Consider the following 9,144-nt stretch of genomic DNA (forward strand, 5'->3'; position numbering starts at 1 on the left):
TTTTTTTCCCCAGTGGTGTAGACACAAGTAACTTGTCAATATGCCAATAAATAATCTACTACCCCTGCTAATGCAAACAGCTTAATTAAACTCAGCAGCTCTCTCTCTCTCTCTCTCTCTCTCTCTCTCTCTCTCTCTCTCTCTCCCTCCCCTTCTCTCTCTCTCTCACACACACACAGACACACACACATTAAAGACATTAAAGAGGAGACTTGTGTGGTTCAGCAGGAGAGGGAGATGCTAATGAGGTGAATAGAATCGAAAGACATTCGAATGAGGCATGGTGGTGCATGCCTTTAGTAGTCAGGAGGCAGGGGCAGGTGGCTTTCTATAAGTTTAAAGAGAACCTGGTCTGTATCAGACTTTCTTTTGGGCCACCAACCAGCTCCTAAATCATGACCTGGAGACTTAGTATTAGTTAGGAAGGCTCAGCCTTATCTTAGCTCTTATTTGAATCTGTTTCTCTTTATTTTTCTTTTGTTCTGTATGTCTTACTTTCCTGCTGTCTCTGTCTGTCTGTCTGGCAGCTGCCTGGCTTCTGGACCCACATGTGTCCCTCTCTTCTCATTCTCTTCTTCTTCTCTTGAGCCTAGATTTCTCCCCCTACTTATTCTCCTGTCTGCCAGCCCTGTCAATCCCTCTTCTGCCTAGCTATTAGCCATTCAGCTTTTTATTAGACCAATCAGGTGCCTTAGGCAGGCAAGATGAAATAAATGCAACACATCTTTTCATCATTAACAAAGGCAACAGAAACAAATGTCACACACCTTCACGTAGTTCAAGTAATATTCCATAGCATAAACAAATGTAATACATCTTTACGTAGTTAAAATAATTCCCACAACACTGGTCTACAGAACAAGTTCCTGGCCAGTCAGTGCTACATAGTTAGACCCTGTCTTAAAAGAGAGAGAGGGGGAGAGGAAGATGGGGGAAGGGGAGAGGGAGAAGGAAAAGGGGGAGGGAGGAGAGGGGCAAGGGGGGAGAGAGAGGGAGAGGGAGAGAAATTAGCTACCATTGCCCAGCTTTAAATAATAGATTTTAACTTCTGTTACAAATGTAATGTCTACTCCAGATGCAGTACCTCTGAGCTGTGTACCTTTCCCAAACTAGTATAATCTTAAGTTGATATAAAAACTGAAATGCTAAGGCAAGACATGGTGACACATGTGTTTAATCCAAGAACTAGAGACACAGAGGCAGGTGGATCTTTGTGAGTTTGAAGCCAGCCTGGTCTACATAGCAAATTCTAGGCCAACCAAGGCTACACAGTGAGACTTTGTCTCAAAATGAAACAAAACAAAGCAAAACAAAACAAAAAAACCCAAATAAAAACAACAACCAAAAGCTGAAATGTCTTGTGTGTATCAAGCACGTTATTTGTACAGCGTGATGGGATTCATTGACATTTCCACACACATGTACATCATGCCTTCATTGAGTCCCTCTGCCCAACCCCCATATCTACTGCCCATTCTTAAATGGCCTCATCAAGCAGCTTTTCAGAAAAGAAGAGAGAAAAGAAACTTGGGGAAAGAATACTTAGGTAAGACTTTGTTTATATCTGTTCTCTATTTTTCTTAGAAAAAAAAAAAACAGCTTTAGATGGCCAGTGATTTTTATCTCAGGATTATGACCAGGGCAAAGGCTGATGAAGCCATATCCCCACACTCTCAGTGATGTCCATCCATCACTGAGCAGGAAGATGAAAAAGAGTGTAGTGTGTTCATTACTTTTCTGATTGTTGTGATAAAACACCCTGACAAAAACAGCTCAAGGAAGGGTTTATTCTGCTCACAGTTTGGGGACACACAGCCCATCACGCTGGAGAAGTTCCCGTGGCAGGAGTCTGAGGCAGCCGGTCACACTGAATCCACATCAGGCACAGAGGGACATGAAAACTGGTGCTTGGCTAATGTTCCAACCGAGACCCTGGCCAATGGATCAGTGCAGAGTGAGGTGGTCTTCTTACCTCAATTACCCTAAGCTAGGCCATTCCTCACAGCCAAATCCAGAGGCTAACCTAATCTAAATGACCCTTCATAGGCCTTCCCAGAGGTTTGTTTCTTAGATGACTCTAGATCTGTCAAGTTGACAATTAAAATTAACTGTCACAGGTAGATCCAGCACTTAAAAATGTCCCATGATTAGTAATGTTTCTGATCCTTAGCTCTGGTTGTTTCTAAATAATTTCTAGAAATAGAAATATGTATGATATAATGTGAGCAGTCTTTTCAAATTTAATATGCCCATGTTACCAGATTATCAGAGAACCCTTTTCAGGGTTAGTCATTCTCTTAGTTAGGGTTTCTTTTGCTGTGAAGAGACACCATGACCACAGCAACTCTTATAAAGGAAACATTTAATTGGTACTGGCTTAAATTATCAGAGGTTTAGTTCATGATCATTGTGGTGGGACATGACAGGCAGACGTGGTGCTGAGGAAGGGGTTGAGAGTTCTACAACTGGATCTACAGGCAACAGAAGGAGACTGAATGTGTATCACATTGAGCAACGCTTGAGCAAAAAGAGACCTCAAAGCCCACCCCCACAGTGACACACTTCCTCCAACAAGGCCACACCTCGTAATAGTGCCATTCACTATGAGCAAAGCATTAAAACACATGAGTCTATGGAGGCCATACCTATTCAAACAACCATATTCCACTCTCTGCCCCCCAAAGACATGCAGCCATAACATAATGCAAAATGCATTTAGTCCAACTTCAAAAGTTCACATAATCTATCATAGTCTCAACAATGTTTAAAAATCCAAAGTTCAAAGTCTCTTCTGAGATTCATACAATCTCTTAACTGTAATCTCCTGTAAAATCAATATCAAAAAGCAGACCATATACTTGTAACATATAATGGCACAGAATATGCATTACCTTTCCAAAGGTAGGGAGGGGGAATAGTGAGGAAATACTGGACCAGGGTAAGACTGAAACCAGCTGGGCAAACTCCAAACTCTGCATCTCCATGTCTGATGACAACATGCTCTTCAGATCTCCAACTCCATTCAGCTTTGTTGACTGCAGCACACTTCTTTGTCTTGGGCTGGTTCCACTCCCTGTTAGCAGCTCTCCTCAGCAGGTATCCCATAACTCTGGCATCTCCAACATCTTGGGGTCTCCAAGGTAATCCAGACTTCACCTTCACAGCTTCTCACAATGGCCTCTCTAGGCCTCTATTTAGGGACACCCTTGCAGCACACCTGGCCTCAGTGGCTTTCATTAATCTTGGAGGGAGATTCTATAACCCCTTTTTTGTATCCTTGACTCTAAAGTCAGAACCATGTGGCCAAAGCTACCAAGTTCTGCTGCTTACTGGGGCTGGACCACGGTCCCTTGGTTCAGTTCCATAGTCACCAGCTTTCTATTTTCCATGGTTTCCTTCATTGCCTAAGCTTGGCTGTTTTTTGCTTGATCTGCTTTTTGATATTGATTTTACAGGAGATTACAGTTAAGAGATTGTATGAATCTCAAAGAGACTTTGAACTTTGGACTTTTAAACATTGTTGAGACTGGATAGTTATGGGGACTTTTGAAGTCGGACTAAATGAATTTCTCATTATGGTATTGCTATAAGCATATGAGGGCCAGGGAGTGGAATGTGGTAGTTTGAGGGTAATTGGCCCCCATAAGTTCACAGGGATGGCACTATTAGGAAGTGTGGCCTTGTGGAAGTAGGTGTGGCTTTGTTAGAGGAAGTATGTCACTGTGGGAGTGGGCTTTGAGGTCTCTTTTTGATCAAGCTTCACTTAGTGTGACAGACCACTTCCTGTTGCTTACAAGATGTAGGACTCTTAGCTACTTCTGCAGCACCATGTCTGCCTGCACATCACTATGTCCCTCCATGATGATAATGGACTGAACCTCTGAACTGCAAACTGCCACCTCAATTCAATGTTTTCCTTTATAAGAGTTGCTGTGAAGCTGGGTGGTGGTGGCGCACGCCTTTAATCCCAGCACTCGGGAGGCAGAGGCAGGCAGATCTCTGTGAGTTCGAGGCCAGCCTGGTCTCCAAAGCGAGTTCCAGGACAGGCTCCAAAGCTACACAGAGAAACCCTGTCTGGGAAAAGCAAAAAAACAAAAACAAAACAAAATAACAACAACAAAAAACTGTTGTGTAATGGTGTCTCTTCAAAGTAATAAAACCCTAACTAAGACATCAGGAGTCTGGGGAAAGGTATTTTAAGGTTGTGCATTGTAAATGCTAGAACTCAAAGTGTTACCACTTGTTAGGGGCAGAGACTGGACCAGCAGCCCTGAACAAGCCAGGCTCAGCCCTCCATCCTTAAAATGCCAATTAAACAAACAAGACATAAGGAAATGCAGCAAGAGGAGGGCTATTTGCTGTGGTCACATTGGGAAGAGGAAGAGGGAGACCCAGCAATTGCCACCCCAGTCCAGTTTCATGTTCCTAACAAGGTGTAGGTTTGAGTAGCTGGCAAAAGTGAAGCACCCTGGTCAGTGTGTGGTCCCTCCCATCTTCAATGTCTCAGCTCCAATGGCTCCTGTCCAGGGGCCTGACAAAATGTCAGAACTGGGTGGCATCTCTGTGTAGGAGATAAGCTCCCCCTGGGTGGCACCAGACTCCCAGACTTTCCCTTCTCCTAGAGATTCCTGAGGAAAATCCAATTCCTTGAGCTTCATTGCTTCCATAGTCCAATAACCACAAGGAAGGATACCAGTATCTCTTTAGAACACATGCATTTCTGCCAAGACAGAAAGGTGGTAACTAAACTGTCAGAAGGGTCAGAGGCACATTTGCCTCTGACAGTGAAAACTAGACATTGGAGTTTTTTAAAAGTTACTTCCTTTGCCCTGTTGTTAGCTGATATTTCAACTCCATGCCCCTCCTTCTTTTGAGACATTGTTATAGTGTAGCTTTTTCTTTTGGAAATAACATGATTACCTTGTTATTGGTATTATTAAGGGTCAGAGCCTAGACCTTGACAGCTCCAACAATCCAAGTTCAGCCACCTTGTCCTTACTAATGAAACAAACAAATTATAGCAAAAGCAAAGGAGGGTTATTCAGTTGGGTAGAAGAGGACAATGGGATCTGAGATCCCCTTCAGGGTCATTTGAGGTCCTAGCACTTGGTTTAGGTTTAAGTATCTAGCCAGAGTTACACATAACTATGCAGTCCTGATGCCCATCACTGACCCATCATTGTCTTAGCTCCAGCCTTTCCTGAGTCTCCTGCCAAGTCCCACCCGAATATCGAACAGTCCTTGAAGGTAGGAGTGAGGATTAAGAAATAGTAGATATGAAAAATAGAGATGTAGATGGCAAAAGAAAATGACAGAGACACAGAATAGCATCGAGAGAGCTCTGGGTCAATACCATAGTCACCTCAAGTTTATTCCTCAGCAACTTTTTATTCACCAGCAAGGGGAAAGGCAAAAGACCTCCCCCTCTTAAGGATACAATGGTTCAAAGTACAAACATGTAAATACCTCCTTAATTCTCAAAACATCTAGTAGCCATGCCTTACAGCAAAACATCCTGTAATTAGGCCTTGAAGTATAAGACACCTGGTAAACTATACCTTTGGCCAAAACATCCCATTACGGAGCCTTGCGGGGGCAAAACAAGCTTGGACTCTCGACCTTGAGTCAAGACAGAATAAGGCCGCTCTGTGGAGTCTTCATACAAGGTGACAAGGTAGAAGCCACCTCCAGGATCAGCAAGGGGAGTTAGAGAGGATCAGTTCCCCCAAAGGAAGGGATAAGTTCTCTAGTAACAATGGACAGTGTGCAGGACAGACAGAGCTGAGGGCGCACAAGCCTGAAGCAGTGGTTTCAAACTAGTAAGGGTATGGTTGTCTCACCAGAGCAGGAGAGGGTACAACAGGCTGAAACCCAGAAACAGGCTAAAAGTTTCACTTCCTCCTCCAGATGTTTTGCAATGTGATTTGTAGTATCACTAGAAGATGCTTGATACTTACTAGGCATTTGTAACACATGGGAGGCAGCAAAGTCTATCCAGTAATGAAACTGTGAATGTAACAGTTAGTAGAATGCTAGTCTAGCATAATTCTAGGTCCAACCTCCAGCAGTCTGGATAAACTCAGTGGTGCACGCCTGTGTTCCTAGCAGCTGGAATGTGGAAGCAGGAAGATGAAAGTTCATGGTTATCCTTGGCTACATACTGAGTTTGGGGCCAGCTTGTGCTGTATGAGATCCTGTCTCAAAAAACAAGAAAGGTGGATGGAGAAGGAGAATGCAAAGGAGTACGTACCAGTGAGGCTCCAATCTCTGAAGATAAACAGAGCACTCTGAACAAAGTTCAATACAGAGACTTGTTACCTATGACAGAAAGAGGCCAAACAGGGGCTTGGCTAGCAAGAGACAGAGAGACTCTAAAGCATACACAAATAGATTTAGTGAGCAGCCACTACCTACTATCCCAGCTGAGATAAGAGGATGTGTAGTATGGCTGACTTCCAGACCTCATTGGAAATAGCATGGCCTTGGCTCACTGGCAGCCCAGAATGCAGTACCTTCCAGTATTCCTTCAGTACTGACTACTGACATAGCTGAACATCTTATCCAACTTTGTTATTGAACAGGCCTTGGAAGACCAGTGGATTTGAATTAGAGAGGTAAAATTTAGTACTTAGCACAGAGTGTCTATAGGATTTTCTTTTTTGATGTGTGTGGGGGTTTGAAACAGTTTCTCTGTGTAGTCCTGGCTGTCCTTCTGGAACTTGCTTTGGCTTTGAACTCACAGAGATCCACCTGCCTCTGCCTCCCGAGTGCTGGGACTAAAGGTGTGCACCATCACCATACGACTATAGGATTTTCTTAAATATTTATTTTAATATATTATCCTTCGATCTTATTTATTCATCTTTTTGTTGTCTTGTTTTTGTTTTTCTGAGACAGAGTTTCTCCTTGTAGCCCTGGCTATCCTAAAACTTTCTCTGTGGACCAGGCTGGCCTGGAACTCAGAGATCAGCCAGCCTCTGCCTCCTGAGTGCTGAGACTAGAGGCGTGCGCCGTGCTGCCTCCACCACCACCTGGTTTATTTATTCATTTTAAGGGTGTGCCATCAAAGGCTGAGCATAGTGGTGCATGCCTTTAGTCTTCAAGGTCTACAAAGTGAGTTCCAGGACAGCTAAGGCTGTTACACAGAGAAACCTGTCTCAAAAAACAACAACAAAACAAACTTTAAAAATGTGGCATCCAAGGGGCTGGAGAGATGGCCCAGTGGTTAAGAACACTGACTGTTCTTCCAGAGGACCCAGGTTCAATTCCCAGCACCCACATGACAGCTCACAACTGTCTATAACTCCAAGATCTGACACCCTCACACAGACACACATGCAGGCAAAATGCCAATGTACATAAAATAAAAATAAATAAAGTTAAAAAATAATATACAAATTGAAAGTTTAAAAATTAAAAAAAAAAAGTTTGTTTGGGTTGGGGATTTAGCTCAGTGGCAGAGCACTTGCCTAGCAAGCGCAAGGCCCTGGGTTCGATCCTCAGCTCAAAAAAAAGAAAAGAAAAGTGGCATCCAACAGTCTTTTTCCTGTGTACTTAAATACATCTTAGCCAAAGAAGTCATATTGTCTCACCAGGCTCCACCAAGTCTACAGATGAGAGGAATATACTTAAGAATCTGAAAGGGGCTAGGGATGTCTTAACAGCTCAGCTAGCAGAGTGCTTGCCTAGCGCTTCGAGTACCAGTGAAGGCCCATTAAAGGAAAATTCCTGGTCAGCCCTGCAGCTTCCTCTAAACTAAATTTTCGTTTATAAAACCACGCTAGAGGGCTTGCTTTCAGCAGCACATACACAGAGATTGGAATGAAACTGAGAAGGCACGCACGGTCCCTGCCTGAGCACGATGTACAAATCCGTGAGGTGTTCCATACCTTTAAAAGGAAAAAACCCCATGTTACATACTATATGAAAGAGCTACCCACTCATTTGCATATAGGAGTTGATTGATTTGGTGTAGGAAGTTTTATATGGGTGGGGTAAGCATGCTGAAAACAAGCACACATTCAAATTGAGGAGAATTTAAGTAATTAGAAAGATTGGGTAGAGGCAGCCAAGAAGCAAAACTTCTCTTTTTTGTTTTCCATCTTTATAAAGCTGCAGATGCCATGAAAAGCACTGGCTGCTCTTCCAGAGGACCTGGGTGTGTTTCCCATCACCCACATGTATCTGGTGGCTCCAGTCCCATAGGCTGTGGCTCCCTGAGCACATGTGATATATGAACATACATTCAGGCAAAACACTCAAACACTAAATAAAAAAAATAAAAATAAAAATAGTCAGGACTCAGGAGGCAGGGATAGGTGGATCTCTGTGAGTTCAAAGCCAGCCTGGTCTACAGAGCTAGTTCCAGGACAGCCAAAGCTACACAGAAAAACCCTGCCTCTAAAAATCAAAAGAACAAAACAAACAAAAACTTTAAAAGAGAACAAGATGGATGTTTCTACATGTTATGCCTGTCTAAGGGTAGTATTGTACAAATCTGAGTCTAGTCAACAAGAAAAAAACGCCAAACAAAGCCCCTCCAAAAATTAGGCCATCTTAACAGGAAAAGCTGATGTATTTGTTTGCTCAAGTGTTACTATACACTGGGATTATCGCTCACCTCCATGTGTGGCCGTGTGAGTGAGAATGTCCCCCAGAGGCTCATGTACTTTAAAAAATGTATTTCTTATTTAATGTGCTTTGGTGTTTTGCCTGCATGAATGTCTGTGTGACAGTGTTGGAGTTAAAGTTGTGAGCCACCATGAGGATGTTGGGAATTGAACCCGGGTCCTCTGGAAGAGCAGCCAGTGCTCTTAACTGCTGAGCCATCTCTCCAGCCCTGTATGCTAACATTTCTCCCCAGCTGCTGGTGCTCTTAGGGGGAGGTTTAGGTAGTGAGGACTTGCTACAGGAAGTATGTTGCGGTGGGATACCGCTTCGCTCTACTTCTAGTACGTTTTTCTGGTGTCTGCTGTTGAGGCTGTGACCTCCAGGCTTCCTGCTCCTCATGCATTAGGATGGACTCTTACCCTCCTGGACCTCGCGGCCCAAATGAAAAACCCCTCCTACACGTTTCTCTACAATGTTCATCACAGCAACAGAAGAGTGGCCAGCATGCTGTGGAACTGAGGTTGGGGCCCAAGA

General features: G+C 43.6%; 1 non-coding gene across 1 annotated transcript; it reads left to right on the plus strand.

Annotated features, from left to right (window-relative positions):
• Positions 1–7,789: 7,789 nt before the first annotated feature.
• Positions 7,790–7,893, plus strand: LOC118584922. Its single transcript, XR_004945090.1, has one exon. It is a non-coding gene; the product is annotated as a U6 spliceosomal RNA (small nuclear RNA).
• The last annotated feature ends 1,251 nt before the right edge of the window (positions 7,894–9,144 follow it).

This window comes from Onychomys torridus, chromosome 5 (genome assembly GCF_903995425.1).
Source record: "Onychomys torridus chromosome 5, mOncTor1.1, whole genome shotgun sequence".
NCBI lineage: Eukaryota > Metazoa > Chordata > Mammalia > Rodentia > Cricetidae > Onychomys > Onychomys torridus.